Source organism: Suncus etruscus, chromosome X, assembly GCF_024139225.1.
Source record: "Suncus etruscus isolate mSunEtr1 chromosome X, mSunEtr1.pri.cur, whole genome shotgun sequence".
NCBI lineage: Eukaryota > Metazoa > Chordata > Mammalia > Eulipotyphla > Soricidae > Suncus > Suncus etruscus.
In genome coordinates this window covers 58112743-58130816 of record NC_064868.1, presented here as the reverse complement: position 1 = coordinate 58130816, position 18074 = coordinate 58112743, and the positions used below count along the sequence as shown (strand labels likewise).

The 18074-nt window shown below is 37.6% G+C and overlaps 1 pseudogene; it reads right to left on the bottom strand.

Annotated features, from left to right (window-relative positions):
• Positions 1-5081: 5081 nt before the first annotated feature.
• Positions 5082-12977, bottom strand: LOC125998858 (TBC1 domain family member 15-like; annotated as a pseudogene).
• Between the last annotated feature and the right edge of the window lie 5097 nt (positions 12978-18074).

Below are 18074 nucleotides of genomic sequence, written 5' to 3'. Positions count from 1 at the left end.
GTATATAATCATATCATCTGCAAATAGAGATAGTTTGAATTCCTCTTTCCCTATTTGAAATCTTTTGATTCTCTTCTCTTCTGATTGCTATTATTAGGACTTCTATTATTATGTTTAATAAGAGTGGAGAGAGTGGGCAGCCTCTCCTACTCCCTGACCTTAGTGGAAATACTTTCAATTTTTTTGCTGTTAAGGATAATTTTGCCTGTGGACTTACTCCTTCCACTCCTATTTTGTTGAGTATTTCCATCATTAATAGTATTGAATTTTGCCAAATGTCTTCTCTGCATCAATTGATATGATCATGTGGTTTTTTTTTGTCTTTTTTTCTTGATGTGGTATGTGATATTTATTAATTTGTGTATGTTGAACCACCCTTGCTTCTGAAATGAAATTCACTTGGTAATGATGTCTAATCTTTTGAAAGTACTGTTTCTATTGACTAAGATTCTATTTGCTAAGTTATTATTAAGGATTTTTGCATCCATGGTCATTAGTGAAGTTGGTCTGCAGATTACTTTCTTGGTGGTATTCTTGTCAGTTTTTGGAATGAGCATAAAATTAGCTTTGTAAAATAAATTGGGGGAGATTCTTGCCTTTTCCATGTTTTGGAAGAGCCTGAAGTTTAGTGGTAGTAATTCTTCTATGAATGTTTGATAGAATTTACCTGTAAACCCATCTGGTCCTAGACTTTTATTCTTGGGGGGTTTATTAATTACTGTTTCAGTTTCCTTACTAGTTACTGGCCTGTTTATGCTTTCTACTTCCTCCTTGTTAATTATCAGGAGATGGTATTTTTCCAGAAATCTGTCCATTTCTTCTGGGTTCTCTAACTTAACTAAGTAGTTCATAATAAGCTCAAATGATGTCCTGTATTTTTTGGGTTCTGTTTAACCTCTCCCTTTTCATTGATAATTCAATTTATTTGAATGTTTCCCATTTTATTCCTTGTGAGTCTTGCCAGTAGTTTGTCTATCTTGTTTAATCTTTCATAAAACAGCTCCTGTTCTCATTGATGTTTTGTATTTTTTGTTTGTATGTTGATTTCTGCTCTGGTTTTTTATTTCTTTTCTTCTACTTTTTTTGGTTCCTCTGATGTTGCTATCTCAAATACTTAACGTGCCCTTTTAATTTGTTGATATTTTTATTTTCTTTTTTTAAAGTGGGATTACAAATGCTTTTATGATTTAATTTTTAATTTTTTATTTAAACACCATGATTACAAACATAATTGTAGTTGGGTTTTAGTCATAACAAGAAAACCCCCATTTACCATGCGACCTTCCCATCACCAATGTCCCCATCTTTTCTCCTCCCCACCCACCCGTATTCAAGACAGGCTTTCTACATCCCTAATTCACTGACATTGTTATGATAGTTCTCAGCATAGTTATTTCTCTAACTGCACTCACCACTCTTTGTGGTGAGCTTCACGTCATGAGCTGGACCTTCCAGCCCTCCTCTCTTTGTCTCTGAGAGTTATTGCAAATGTCTTTTATTTTTATTAAAACCCATAGATGAGTGAGACTATTCTGTGTCTATCTCTCTCCCTCTGATTTATTTCACTCAGTATAATAGATTCCATGTACATCCATGTATAGGAAAATTTCATGACTTTATCTCTCCTGAAGGCTGCATGATATTCATTGTGTATATGTAACACAGTTTCTTTAGCCATTCATCTGTTTAAGGGCATCTTGGTGGTTTTCAGAGTCTGGCTATTGTAACCAATGCTGTGATGAATATAGGTGTGAGGAAGAAATTTTTATATTGCATTTTTGTGTTCCTAGGGTATATCCCTAGGAGTTGTATGGTAGGATAAAATGGGAATTCAGTTTCCAGTTTTTGGAAGAATCTCCATATTGTTCTCCATAAGAGCTGGACTAGATGACATTCCCACCAGCAATGAATGAGAGTTCCTTTCTTCCCACATCTTTGCCAGCACTGATTGTTCTTGTTCTTGTTCTTTGTGATGTTTACCAGTCTCTGTGGCATAAGATGGTACCTTATTGTTGTTCTGATTTGCATCTCCCTGATGATTAGTGATGTGGAGCATGCTTTCATGTGCCTTATGGCCATTCGTATTTCTTCTTTGAGAAAGTGTTTGTTCATTTCTCCTCCCCATTTTTGATAGGGTTAAAGGTTTTTTCTTGTTAAGTTCTGTTAGAACCTTGTATATCTTAGACATTAACCATTTTTCTGATGGGTATTGGGTGAATAGCTTCTTCCATCCATTCTGTGGGTGGCTTTTGTATCCTAGGCATTATTTCTTTTGAGGTGCAGAAGCTTCTCAGCTTAATATAGTCCCATCTGTGTATTTCTGCTTCAACTTGTTTGGAGAGTGCTGTTTCTTCCTTGAAGAGGCCTTTAGTTTCAATGTCTTGGAGTGTTTTACTTACCTACGTGTTGTACTATATACCTTATGGTTTCAGGTCTGATATCAAGGTCTTTAAATCAATTGCATTTGACCTTGGTGCATGATGTTAGCTGGAGGTCGTTTTTTTGCAAGTGGCTAACCAATTGTGCCAACACCATTTGTTAAAGAGACTTTACTTGCTCCATTTTACATTTCTTTTATCTTTATCAAAGATTAAATTATTGTATATATGGGGAGCATTCTCTGAATACCCAGTCTATTCCAATATCAGAGGCTCTGTCTTTATTCCAAAACCATGCTGTTTTAATTACTATTGCTTTGTAATACAATTTAAAGTTGGGAAAAGTTATGCCTCCCATAATCCTTTTCCCAAGAGTTGCTCTAGCTTTTCTTGGGTGTTTATTGTTCCAGATGAATTTTAGGAATGTTTGATCCACTTCTTTGAAGAATATTATGGCTTTCCATAGAGTGATTGCATTAAATCTGTACAATGCCTTGGGGAGTATTGCCATTTTAATTATTTTATCCTCCCAATTTATGAGCAGAGCCTTCATTTCAGCATATCCTCTTTTATTTCTTGAAGCAGGGTTTTGTAGTTTACTTTGTATAAGTCCTATACATCTTTAGTTAAGTTGACTTCAAGATATTTGAGTATGTGTGGCATTAATGTTATTAGGATTGTTTTTTTATATTCATTTCTTCTCTATCATTATTGGTGTATGAGAAGGCCATTATTTTTTGCATGTTAATTTTGTAGCCTGCCAATTTTCTATGTAAGTCTGTTGTTTCTAGAAGTTTTTTTGGTAGAGTCTTTAGGGTTTTCTAAATATAGTATCATGTCATCTGCAAACAGTGAGAACTTGACTTTTTTCTTTTCTATCTGGATGCCCTTGATATATTTTCTTGCCTAATCGCTATGGCAATAACTTCCAGCTCTATGTTGAATAGGAGTTTTGAGAGAGAGCATCCTTGTCTTGTACCAGATTTTATTTTTTCCAAATGTTGGTCTGTATTTTTATGAGTTTTCTCTAATGGATGCATTTTATGTTTCTCATAGATTTTTGCACTTTGTTTCCTCATTGTCATTTATCTAAAGGATTTTTTTTATTTCTTCCTTGATTTTTTTTGATCCAGCTATTGTTAAGTAGAATGTTGTTTAGTCTCCAGATTTATTCATCAGCTTTTAACAGTCAATCTTGATCTCTGTTGCATTGTGGTGGTCTGATATGTGCTTGCTATAATTCTTATATTTGTGATTTTATTTAAGTTAGATTTGTATCCTAAAACATGATATATTTTAGAGATTATTCCATGTACACCTGAGAGGAATGTGTATTCAGCTTTCTGAGGATAGAAGATCTTGTACAGATCCATTAGTACTAGTTCTTCTAGTTTCTCACTTAGGACTCTAATGTCTTTGCTAGTGTTCTGTCTAGTGGATTTGTCTAATGACGATAACAGCCTATTGAAGTCACCGGCTAATATCACATTTCAGCCCATATGTTTCTCTAGGTTTGTGGGCAAAAGCCTTCCATATTTTACTGGCTCTATATTTGTTGCATAAATGTTGATCAGAGTCAGTACTTCTTAGTGTAATGTTTCCTGATCAAAAAGTAGTGTTAATCTTTGTCTCTGACTATGCTCTTAATATTTGTCTCTGACTATGCTCTTGAGGCTGAATGCAATTTGGTCTGATATCAGTTTGCATTCGGCCTCAAGAGCGTAGTGAGAGACAAAGATTGACACTACTTTTTGATCAGGAATATATTCTCTCATCTTCTACTTTTTGAGTTAGTTGAATTGTTTATCTATGGATTTCTTGATTTCACAGGCTAGTGCTTTCTTGATTTCCATTGCTAAGGCATTATATGCTTATTTTAGGCCTTTATCTATAATGCTAGTGTGCTTTGGAGGACTTGGAAATTTGCAAGGATTCCTCTTCATATCCCCAGCTGCAGGTATGTTTCTTAGTTTTTCCATTGCTCTATGCATTTGGTGGTTTGAACTCCTGAAGTTTCAGGGTGTTTTAAAAAAAAAGTGGTCTATTTAATTGTATAAGAGGTGATTGACGTATATCTGTTTTTGTGCTTATTTATTCTAAGTGAGAGCGCTATCCAAGTAGGATAAATATATTGCATAGTAGTTCATTTGTATGTTCATTTTGTTTTTTGGCTGTAAATTTTCTAAGGGAAAGAAATGTTAGGAGTGATCTATCTAAAACCATTTAGTATAAAATGAAGTGTCTGTGAGGTTTGGGGGGAGGCATAGGATATATAGGGAATTTCTGCAAACTTTTCGTAGGCAGAAGTAATAGTGGCTTCAAAGCTAGTGGCTGGAGACTCATGGGAAGAGACTTGGGGGTATCCTTTACATGCACTCCAGGTGTTTAAATAGTGACTCAGGGGTTCCTGATCCCCACTTTCACCAAGCTAGTGTTTGGAGGAGCAGAGGGTTCATAGTAAGTTCCCACAAACCTCTCCTGGGTTGGGGCAGTAGGGCCTTTAGGACTGGAAGCTGGAAACTCCTGGGCTACTGTGTTGCTTTTTATGTTTTTCTACAAGTCTAGTAGGAGTTTTGTGTAGCATTTTTCTGGCACTTTAAGCTGCATATATGTTTAGAGTGATATCTTCCTGATATGCATATCCTTTGATTTTTAAATAGCCCTCCCTGTCTTTGAGAATATTTTTTTAAATCTTTGTAAAGCTTTAATGCAAGAACATCGGTACACTTTCCATAAACTTTATAGCATGATCAATACCAAGATTTTAAATATCCACCTTTCAAAATCTGAAAGAGTTTCAACAAAGTGTCTCCTAAAAAACTAAGCAAGAATGATCATGCTGGTGTTAATCTGCTGACATTTGGGGACACTGATATCTGTGTCGGGGTGTCGTCTCTGGCTCTACCGGAAGCATGGACAGGCAAGGAGTTACTCTGAAATGGTGATGTAGGACAAGGAGCCATGCCAGCATTCTCATCTTCACCAACATCTGAATCTGGTGTTGTAACTTCACTGTCCTGAAGTCCCAGAATCTCACAAACTGCTTGTGGCAATTCCTTGCATCTTGCCATCTGTAGAGAAATTGCCTCTGCCTTGCAAAGCACATCTTCCACATCAATTTTCATGGACAATTCATTGATATGCTTAAGTATTTCATTAAAGCCATAATGCTTTTCCATTATTTGTTGCTTTTCTGACTCCAAAATAGCACAACAAATAAGAAGATGGAAGTTCTTACATGGCAATTCAGTCCACATTACCTCCCATAATCGAAGAATATCTAGAAAACTAAATTACCTTTTAAATCTGATTAAAAGCCATCTGAAGCAAAAGTAAAGGTATCCTAGAATCCTGAGATTCTAAGTAACTGCAAAATCCACTGTCCAACAGCTGAAGTAAAGTACTTAGCTGAATTAGTTGTGTCTTCATGCCTTGCATTTGTTCTTCAAAATCCTGATGCATCTGGTTCATGTAGAAGGCAAAGCACCAAAAGGCATCAACTTCATTTTCCATCACAAATAAAAGAGGGAAAAGTAAATCACTCATTCCTTGTACATATCCTAAATCAAAATCATACATGCAATAGGTCATTAGAATGTCATGAAGCAAAATCAACCCTGGATTATCTTGGCCTTCATAAAACTTGTTTGTTTGATCTGTTCTGTTAACATCTTTTTCGATAAGACTTCTATAATCTCTTAACCTCAAATTTCTCTTCTCTTGTTCCTCACTGACAGATTTCCACTGTAGTTTTATTCGGAAGTATTCATCAGTTTTTTGTCTTTGTAATTGAGTTCTTTCCTCCTTGGTGCTATCTCAAGGAAAATAACCCAAAAGAAATTTCCATGCTTGCTTTCTCAATGAATGACAAAGTCCCCCTCTAAATATCATCTGTTTCATATTCTCCACATTTAAAATTCTTCCTTCTGAATCAATGTTATTCGTCCATTCTTCCATGGACACTGGTTCCCTTCTTTGTACAGTTGGTCATTCTCCCAAATCAATTCTTGTGATGACTTCAAATTCTGGTTCTTCTTGTTGGTTTATCTTTAAACCTGGGATAGCATCACTAAGAAAATCTGCCATTTCAGAAGGTGGTCGCTGATGCGTGGAAGGACCATTGCCTCTTAAGCTATCAAAAATGTAGTTTGTGACTTTGGAAAATCCTACCATAGTTGCTGTGTAAGGATCCTTTTTAACTTTTTGTATCAAACCATATGCTGGTTCATCAAGAAGATTTTCAAAAGACTGTGAAAGACTCTTATTCTGACAATTCACAAGAAGTATTCTTTTTTTCCTGTGGAGATTCACACAATACCACATATTTTTCAAGGGATTTGATCAACAGTTTGCTATCTCCTTGATGAAAGTGTAGCGCAGGAAGAATGACGTCGTCCTTCAGACAGAACACCACATACGACCAGCCCATCCCCTCTTTGTTTTGCTTGATTGATTTCAGGTCTGTCAAACTGAACAGGAAGGACCATTTTCTTTTCCCATTTCTATGACTTGGAACATCTTTCTCGCATAGAGAATACTAGAAGAATCTAAGGCATCATCCAGAGGTCTCCAGTCCACTAATAATTCAGCATCCTTTTCTAAAGCATGCAATATGCCTGCAATCAAACTGTCCTGTTCATGAATTTTTGCACAAGATGAATGAATATAGACACCTTCTTGCTCATATACAATCTTCCCGCTCACAGCACCCCACGCGGCGGCCGCCTTTTCGCAGCCCGTGCCCGGGATGACGTCGCCAAGCCAAGAATATTTTTAACACTGAAATATATGTTTTCTCATATTAGTATGAACACCCCTACCTTTTAAATGAAATTCCTTGCTTAAAAATTGTCTTACAACCTTTGTCTTTGGGTCTTTTTTTTCTTTGACTATTCAAATATGTTTCTTTCAGGCAGCAAAATGTTGAGATAAATTTTCTGATTCATTTAGTCACATTTAGTCTCTCAATTGGTTCATTTAGTCTGCTTACATTGCAAAAGATTAATTTAATGAAATTTTCTGAAATTATATAAAATTTGGGTGTGTTTGTGGAGTTTGTATTTTTTTTAGAATACCCTGTCAGTTTTTATTTTAATGTTTGTTTTCAGCCTGTGAAGTTCCTGGAGCTGTTGTTTAACAAAGAAGCTATGGATCTCTCCTTCAAAATTGAATGAATGTCTGGTGGGACAAATTATCAGCGTATATTTTAGTGAAAGTTTTCACTTTGCCCCAACACTCCTTTCAGTTCTGTATGTTTGTTTGTGATAAATCTGCTAAAATCCTTAATCATGTAATTATCCTTTTTGTAGCTTCTTGGCATGAGGTTTTGTTCTAGAATCTCTAGTTTCCAACTATTCTTTTGTTCTTTCTGTTGAATTGATTCAATATTCTATTGCCATCTTCATGCTTATATTGACAATTTTATCAACCTTCTATTCATTTATTTTAAGACTCTTTTGCACCTTCTGCTACTGAACTGACATTATGTAAAACTTATATTTCAGTTCACTATTCTACTGCTGATTGGGATTTTTCAATAATTTTTCAATTTGTTCTATGAAATTTTACAGTTCTATCATTATTTTGAAAATATCTAATTTCAAATGTCATATCTACTTGAGTCTTATTAAGAGTCTTTGAGCTCCTTGAAATTCATCAGAATTTCTTCTCTAAAGTCCATACCAGCAAGCCATGAAGCAGATTGGGTTTTTAGAACTATCACCTTCAGTCACCATTTGTGGTGAGTTTCTTTTATTCTTTATCTTTGAGTACTTTGATGTGTGGTGGTTTATTATCTTTCTAATTTAAAGAAAATGCATCATATAATTGATATACTACATAATGCATAATACATAATGCATCACATTGTTGACATAATACATCTGTTTCAAGATGACAGAAAGCAAAGTTATTCAAAATACAAAGAAAATAAAAAGAAAAAAACTAGAAAAATAAAATGAAAGAGTTGAAAAAGAAAGAGGAAAAAGTTCAGTATCTGGTATATTTGTAAAAATTACTGTATCTCCAATAAAGTCATCAATACAATATCAGATGGTTCAATAAGGTATTTTCTTTTTTAAAATATGAGAAAAAATACAAAATGGTTTGTGTGTTTCGGAAGTTGTTGTTTTTTCATAAGCACAACAAAATATGAGAGCAATAGAAAGGAAAAACCTTTGGCCTAAAAATAGGGGATATCCGTGAAGTATTCTGCGTAAGACCAAATAGAGCCTTCAGGTATACTAAATACCAGTCTTTTTCTGTGGTCCCAGTAAGAGCTCTTCACAATCACATGTGTTGCTGTCAAATTTCTGTAGTTAGAGATTCTGGTTTCTGTGGAGATCCTATGTAAAATTCAAGGTAATATGGAGCATCTTCTTGTTTCATCTCACAATTAGGTGGTAATGCAGAGAACCCTGCCTTGAAAGCAGGGTTGTTACTGTTACTAAGTCATCATGGTGTCATAAGAACCCTCTTTGGAGTAAGTTGATGCCAGGGCAGAAGTAGGGCCTTCCCTGGTAAAAGTTTGATTCCTGGTGATGGTGTAGAAAACCAAGGTTGTTTCCATAGACTGTAACAAAGGTTCAGGGGTGAATTGTCAATGTCTGATCTTCTTTTTTTTTTTTTCCGGAGTCAGCTAGCTTTTATTTCATGGCCCTGTTCACTATGTTTCCGTCACATGCGCTTTCTCTCCTAAGCTTTCTGTTGCCCCCCCCAATCACTTTCTGCCTTTTGCTGCTTCTCTCTAGTTTTCACCCAGCCAGACTTTTTTTCTATGCCTAAGCCAAATCACTATGACAAGTGTTCAGGTGTAAAGCCCTACTGCAGTATAAAAATTATATGTTCCTATCTTTTTTTTCTATATTTTTTATTTAAGTAACTTGATCATAGTTGGGTTACAGTCACAAATAGAACACCCCCTTCACCAATATGTTCCTATCTTTACTAGATAAGAACTTGTTTGCATATGTAAGATTTCCTCCAGTTTAATGTGCCTATGCTAAAAGGAATATTGTCATACCGGGCAAATGGGGGCAGAGGTAATAAGTCCAACAATTCCCAGAACCTGCTTTTTACATGAACTCTAAACAATAGAGAAACTAATCTACTAGAATTTTCTAATAAATAAATTTTTCCAAATGGGAAATTGCTGCTACATATGAAGTGAAGAAAACGGCTCTTTTGAAACAAAGAGAAACACACTTAGGTATGTATGTTTGTAACAGATTCGTGTTACTGTGAGGCGTGAAAGATTAGCTGGGGTGACTGGAACACCCCTTCGCTCAACTTGGTGCTTCTCTCTTCTTTAATGCAGAGTGACCTGGATTGAAACTGGTTCTGGTGAGACTAGGAGGAGTCCAATGTCTGGTTTTATGTATTCCTCAGTTTCTTAGGACTGTGTGGTTGAGCCAAGACCAGCCAGGGTGACTGGAAGACTTTTGCCCTTGTCTTAATGCTTAATTTTCGCTTGATGTGCACTGACCCGGCCTGAAATGGCTTTTATGAGTCAAAGACGAGTCAGTTTCTGATCTTTTTTTTGGGATTTCTCAGTCTGTCACTATTCCTTGTGTCTGTGTGGCTGGGTGTATCCCACCTGTGGTGGCTGGAAGACCACGTTTCTAATCTTGACTCTTCTTCCATCAGAACTCACTGACTGAGGTAAAATTACTCTTCTAATTCAAAGTGGAGCATTTTCCTACTCATTCTATCTGCCTCAGTTACTATGGACTGTGTGACTGGGCAAAGGCCAGTTGTGGTAGCTCCCCTGTCTTGCTGCTTCACTTTCTCTCGGGGAACACTGACCTGGGATTAAAAAAGCTCTTGTGAGTTTTAGAAAAATAAACTGCCCACTTTCTGTATATCTCTCTTGGTATTGTGTTTCTAAGTGGAGCCCAATAGTTGTGTCTGGAAGACCCCTTCCTTAATCTTGATGCTCCTCTTTTTGTCAGGATGCACAGACTTGTGGTGAAAATGGCTCTTTTAAGTCAAAGATTAGCCAGTGGCCACTGATCTTCCTGTCTGCTTCACCTGCTTTACAGCCTATTTCTTCTGATGATGCAATTATGTGGCATGAAAATAACTCTTTTCTATAAAAGAGAAGGTACTGTCCAGACTTTTTTTTATTCTTGGCCATTATTTTCTCAGGATAAAATTACCTGGAATAAAAACGACTATTCTGGCTCAAAGAGGAGCACACTACTAGCCTTTCTGTTTGCATCAGTTTCTTGGGATCCTAGTTGGCACAGCCCAGATGAGGTGCCTAGAAGGCCCCTCTTCTCTTTCTGGTGTTTCTCTTTCTGTTTCAAAGACGATCCCTCTTTTGTCCACCTTATATCCATACTCTTCTTAGGACACACAACGACCTGGTTGAAAATGAATCTTCTCGATACCCAGTCAATAACAAGCTAGACATGGAGGGGACCACTTATACTAGCAGCCTGAAGGGATGCATTCTGGGAACTGAGGTGAAGGAAGGACAACTTTGGTGGTGGGAATTCCCCTGATTCAATGTAAATATGTACCTAAAATAGTACTGTGAAAGATTTGTAATCCAGTTTGGTCAAAATAAAATTTATTATGGAAAAAAAAAGAAAATGAATCTTCTTAGTTAAATAGGTGCCTACTTCTGGTCCCTGTCTGCACAGAGATGCAATCTTCTGAAAGCAACTGACCTGCTTAGAAATGAATCTTCTAATTCAAAAACCAGACCCTGCCAGTCTTTCTGCCTACCCCAGTTTCTTGGGATGGTATGGCTGTGTGGATGACAACTGGGGTAGCTGAAACACCTCTCTATTTGTTTTGGAGCTCTCTTTCTCTTAGGCTTAATGACCTGGGTGAATATGGCTCTTTTGAATCCAGAAGGAGCCTGCTTCCAGTTTTCTGTCTGTCCTCACTTTTCTGGGGTGGTGTGGCTGTGTAGATCCCAGCTGAGTTGGCTAAAAATCACTCCCCTAGTCTTAGTTCTCTTTTTATTGAGGTGCAATGACCTATGGTGAAAATGACACTTTTAGTCCAAGAGGAACCCACCACTAGTCTTTGTTCTGCCTTTTAGTACAGATTTTCTTATGTACACATTTATTTGGTTGAAATGCCTCATCTGAGTCAAAGATCAGTCCACTGCCAGTCTTCCTGTCTGCTTCATGGATTAGATCTCTGTAGTGTGCAATTACTTCAGTAAAAATCTCTATTTTGAGTCAAAGATACAATTGTCCAATGCTGGTAATTCTGTCTGCCCTGAGGCTGCACTTTTTGGTGGGTGAAATTACCAAAAATGAAAATGTCTCTGCTGAGTCAAGAGAAACCATCTGTTGATTTCTCAGTTATTTGGGACTGGATGGATCCCAGCTGGTGTGCTTTGAATAACCATTCCATAACCTCGGTACTTCTCTTTCTGAGCACACTGAGTTGATGTGATGATAAGTCTTCTGACTGAAAGAGGAGTAGAATGATTGTTTCACTGTGTCTTCTTGTTATCTAGACCTCAGGATGCAATAAACTGTGGTAAAATTGACTTAGAAGAATCAATGAGGAGAACACTGATACATTTTCTCTGCTTTTCTCTTGAGTAATTCTCAGAAACAATAATGACCAGAGGTGAATGACTCTTCTGTGTTAAAGAAGTGTCTGTTACTAGATATTAATGTTCACGTAGATATAGTAGACCCAGACTGTGATGAAGAACTAATTATAGTGATAAGAGTCCCTATGATATGAACATTTAAAAAGAGAGAATGCATTATACAACACTTCCATCTTTTAATTGCCATGACTGGCCACTTTAATCACCCATGGATTTGACTATTTGTTAGCACTAACCTTTAGCAGCATCTACAGATCCCCTGGTAGAATTTTACAGCCTACATAATATCATGAGCATAGTAATGGCCTTAAAATAGATGGCAAGCAATTTAGGAGTATAATATATACAAGTTCAGATGCCTCCAGAACTGGCCCCGTAATTGGGCCGTTCAGGAGATACCGATGGCTTGCAAAGTGTAGGACATATGGCATCTTCCTCCATCTGACAGAGAACCATTCTCCATCTGTCTGAGAAACATTACCACTGAAGGTAATATAGACATGTTTCAGCATTATATTGCTCCCATGCTCCTGAATTTAAAGGGTAAGGATCTACACAACCAATGGCACCCTGAGTTGACAATTCCTCCTCCCATAATACTACCTCCCATGTCTCTACCCCATAATTCAGAGGACTAGCAATTTTTATTCAAGGTCATTGCAGTACAGCACTCATCACCACTATATATTCAGTGGAATTCCAACCATGCTGTGTGGACATCACACAGTGGTACCCTAAAGAAGTAAATCTAAATGTGATTATAAATTTAGCAGAGAAATAATTAATTTGGGGCATATTAAAACATCATTTTCATATGTTTTGTATTACAAAGAAATTGGTAAATGGTGATTATTTATTGACTTGTGTAATGTAAATGCTACAATGATGCCAACGGGGACCCTCCAACCCAGCCTTCATTCTCCTGCTGCAATTCCTAAAGATTGGTTGGCATCTAGTCATGATAATTATTAAAGACTTTTTTTTATAATACTGCTACTCACACAGATGACTGGACCCATTTTGCATTCTCTATTTCTTCTTTAAATCATAGGCACTTATGCACAAATTTTAGTGGACTGTTTTACCTCAGGGAATAATTAACTCATCTACTAAGCGTCAGTATTCTGTTGTTATAGCTTTATATCCTTTCTTTTCAAGATTTTCTAATGCTTACATTATCCACTACATACAGTATGTTTTGGTAGCATGTTACATAAAAAGGGATATTCAAAACCTATATGAGCACCTCATGGCAAAGTTGCCAGCAACTGCATTACAAGTTGCAACAGAAAACTTCAGATGCTACCCCATATGAATATCTGGATTATATTCTTGAGTGCACTATAGCATATCCTCAGAAAATTTCTATCTACCTGAAAGAACCCAAAAACCCTCAATAATTTTCAGAAACTTCTGGTAGATATTAATTGGTTTCACCCTTATTTTGGTATTAGTACCTCAGAATAAAGCAATTTGTTCCTCACTCGAGGAGACTGGGCCCTGAATAGCCCAAAGCAATTAACTCCAGAGGCTCAGAAGAAATTGGAGTTTTTCATGGACCACCTCCAAAAGTCCTACCCCTGGAGAAAATGGCTATTAGATTTTCAAAACCCAAATCACAAAAAACTTCCATTGTTCAATTATCAAATCCATTATAATGGAATATCTGCATAATAAACAACATCAGAGTATTGTACCATACTTGAAAGAAATAGCTGCTTTAATAATTAAGGACAACTGCCAACTTAGAGAGCATGCTTCACACTATCCAGCAGGAAAAAACTTAGGACAGTTTCAGAAAGATTCTTTTTATAGCTCATCTCCTTTGGAGGGTGGCCCTGGCTGGTCAGTGGTGGTGGTGGGGATCTTGTTAGCAGAAGGATTATATTGCAGTTGTGCTCTTGTCCTTCTACTCCGAACCCTAACATTTGGGGACTCCGTCAGGATAAAACTGATGATGACTCAGTAGGCCAATAAGGCTTTATAGGTCCCATAAATACACCAGGGCACCCTAAAGGTATGTAAAGGCCTAGAAAATAGAGCTCTGGGGAACGCCCTAGAGGGAGAAACTGGATGTGGTACTGCTTTCCAGGGCATAAGGCTAGAGGGAAGCCCTAGTCCTCCCAGGGATCACAACTGTGGGGGACACCCATGTGGGTTTGAGTCCCACTAAGTGTCCTGTGGGTTGGAGTCCCACTCAGGAATACATTTGCATCACCACCGGGGTTATATGTGTGTTCGAGTTCCACCAGGGGTTTTAGTGTCAAGTCCCTTTGTGGTATGTGGGTTTGGGTGCAACATGGGCCCTCGTGAGTTTAACTCTCACTGAGAGTTTCAGTCACTCTGTGTCTGTTTTTGTCTGTGGTTTTGTGTTCTGTGTTTTCTCTGTCTTGTCTGGTCTGAAACTGGTAAGGCATTCTAGAGAATGTGTTGGTGGGATTTGTGTGTTGTGTGTTGCAAAAATTATGTCATGTAGGCCTGTGCATTTCCTTATATTTTCAAGTCTAATGTCTCTACTGGAGACAGTGCACAGGGAAGCAGCAGGGGCTTACATTCCAGATATTTTCTCAATGGCCATCAGGACATAAATTTGTCCCGGGGAATATCTGGACTTTGTGACCACCCAGCCATTTTCCTGCCGTGCTTCAGTTGAGGCCAAAGGAATATTAAGTTACCTGCATGTGGATAGAGAGAGGAGGAGGGCAGAATCAAAGAAAAATCATAGAAGCTATTGCCTTGCCACTTTTTGGTTGAAAAGTGGCTGCAGAGAAAAGAAAGAAAAAAGTGGTCATTTTAAATTTTCTACTGGAGTTTATCTGAAAAGGAAAAATTATCCAGCCCCTTATTGTCTAATCCCATTCTCCACCTGGCTGGGAGGTGGGGGATAGGTAGTGTGATCCAAATGGGTACTTCACAAATCAAAGGAGAGATTTGGCTAATGGAGAAGGTCTTTGTTTTGTTAATGGTGGGAGTCCGAAGGAAAAAAATTGGGGCATTTAAATTTCTTTGGGAGAAAATTTCTCTGACTTTAGAGGTTTCTGAGAATGAACAATTGAGTAAGAAATGTTGCAAATTATTGTGTTTGGCCTTTTTAGACAATATTGTTAATTTTGTGAGTGCATGCTATTTTTTTTTGCTTTTTTTGGCCACACGCAATGATTCTCAGGGTGGTTATGTATTCAGAAATTGGCCCTGGCTTGGGGAACCATATGGAATACTAGGGGATCAAACTGCAGTCCATCCTAGGTTAGCATGTGCAAAGCAAATTCCCTACTGCTTGCATCACCACTCCGGCCTCCATGATATTGTTAATGTAACTCAATTACATGTCAAATTTATAGCATCAAACTTAATGTTGGTCTTAAGATAGCTTTATGTGAAAATCTCAATTGTACTAGGTTGTGAATATCTGAAGGAAAGGAATCAACAGAACTGGTTTAAAGATCTTTAATAAGTACCATAAAGAAAATTTTGGTCTCACTAGGTTTCAATTTGGTTCTAAATTGGCAACAGGCAATTTAAAGCTTCTCTCTTGAAGCCTCATCCCTCCATTCTTCCTAGGTAACTTGACCTTACCTGCAAGACCCCACCCATTTCCTGGATGGGGTCTTGGAAAAGGTAGATAAGGTATGGACTAGAGGGGATTAGGCCTCTTTTGGTCTTTTGCCAGGATGGAGGTAAAAAGGAAGATAGCTGAAAGGAGTTAAGATGCAGGGCTAGCTAAGAATGACTGAATGCTTAATTGGTTATGATATAGGCCACACATGTGGTGGATAGGGTATGATTAAAGCTGATACTTCCTGATGCCTGTTTCTGGATGAGTCTGATTCTGCTGTTCACCTAAACCTGGGACCCACCAGCTGAATGGGGATTGCGGAGCCATGTGGTCTGGGATGGCAGAGAAAAATCCCTCCATCCATCCACCTCCATCCAGCACCATCATTAATTATTTAATGCAACACTCTCTAAAGGCATTAATGCGGGATACTAGGCTGTTAACTTGGGAAGTTGGTCTTTCTTCAGGAGAAGCTGGAGCACAGAACCAACAAAGGCTCTGAGCTAGGTGCACTTGACTGTCTTTTGCAACAAGACCAATACTGCCTTCAGAGGATGAGTGGAGTAGAGATTAGAAAGAAATGCAAATGAATGTCTTATGTAAAAAAGTTAGAAACAACAAAATAATGTGCAGGAGGTTTGAGGGTTGTGTTGAAACAAAACTCTATGGTCAAATTATATTGTTAATAATATATCTCCAAATTAGAAATGACCTAATGTTGTATAGAGGATTTTATAGCAAAGGAGCTTATATTAGACTCATGTTACAGTACTACTAAAAAATCAGATCTTTAGAAATTACAGAAAATCAAGGTTTTTAATTGGGATTTAAATTATATGCATAGTGGTTGTTATTCATGTTCTGTAAATGAAAAACACCTTTTCTCTTTTTTGCAAATTCAGTAGTTTTGATGTTTCATAGCATTATGCTGATTTGCATAAATATAGGCAGAAAGCTTTCCTCTCTGTAGTGGGGATCACTCCTCATGCAGAAAGAAAATCTTAAAAGTCAGCTAGGGGACCCCAGAGCCCTCTTTCAGGAAAACAGAGTTGAAAGACTACGTGACAGGCAGGTATCTTATGCACTTGGCTGAAGTGACTGGGAGGCCACCGAGATGGAAATTTGGAGATTTTCTAGGAGTTTCTGGATCTGCAATGACTGGCCACATCCTGGGCCCTGCTTTTATCCTCTAAACTCAATTTCAAGAAAGAAAAAAGGAATTGAAGGTCAGAATCTCTCCCAACCCTGAAAGGACAGGTGACCTCTGGGACAATTTTGCAGAGGGTGAAATGCCCAAGGCCATCCTTCAGATCATTGGATTAAATTGCCCATCTCACCTTTACATTGGCCAAGCCTGTGTGACTGTGGCATGACAGGTAAAATATTGGTGCCTTTTTTTGGTTAACCACCTGGTCTGTCCTTAACCACTCCTCAGAAATTCTCTGTAAATAATGGGGTATAAGATGGAAATTTCTCCAGTATTGTTGTGTTTATACAAAGGAACAAGCCAAAATTATTCAAATATCTGGCAAGGTTCAAGGTAAAGGTGGAGAGAAAAACTACTTTTCTGTAGCTGATTGAGTTAAATGCATTCTAGTGGGCCTAACTTAAAGCCCACTCTTTGGGTAACCAATGTGAAAATGTGCTTTTTAATTGTAATAGATCATAAAGAACTGAAAGCTGTAAATGCAATTATTAGTCTGGCTAAAACTTTACCAGGTAAAACAGCCTGAATAGAAGTAATTCAGAGCTGTGTTTATAGATAATGCTATGATACTTTGGTTTCTGTTGTTTAACTTTTGTGTTATTATTACAGATAACAAGGACAGAGCTGTACCATTTACTGCTCTAGGGCCTGATTGGTTTAAGTAATATTCCCGTGCCTGATTGATTTGATCCTTTTCAAGTGTTGAGACTGCATAACTGAACCAATTAACTGCTCATTTAAGGTAGCATGAGATTTAACCCCTTTTAAGGGAGAGACTACAGTCCCCTGCAAGCCTGAAGAAGTTACAAAAAATTGACCTTTGGCCACACTCCCTTTTAATGACTTTTAAGGTGGTGAAACATGTAGGGAAAATATGGAGCAGAAAGGTCATCAGGAAAAGCATACAGGGTAATAAGGGCAAAGAAGGGCAATGGGAATCCAATGAGCTAATGTCATTGACAATTGGAAATTACATTATGCCTATCTATCCCAAAGGTGGGGCAAATAGCAAGAATTAACTGGACACTGACATTTAACAGTGATGAGTGGTATAAGGAAAGGAGCAAAAATTAATGTTAAAGGTAAAAAAAATTATCACCAGGTGTGGGAATTCTTCATTTTCATCTGACCCAGAGCAGGAAAGGCAATCGGAGTTATAGCTCTGTTATTCTCCCCACCCCAACACCTGCTTAATTTGCAGAATTAAAGCTGAAGCAGGAATCTTCTTTTCTTCATTGTGGAGTCACAGGCTGAATAAGAAGAAACCCCTGAAGTTCCTGCTGACTCATCTCAAAGGACTAGAACAGAAGGCAGATAGTTCTGGTGCTCCTGCTAATTGTGGCAGTGACTGCA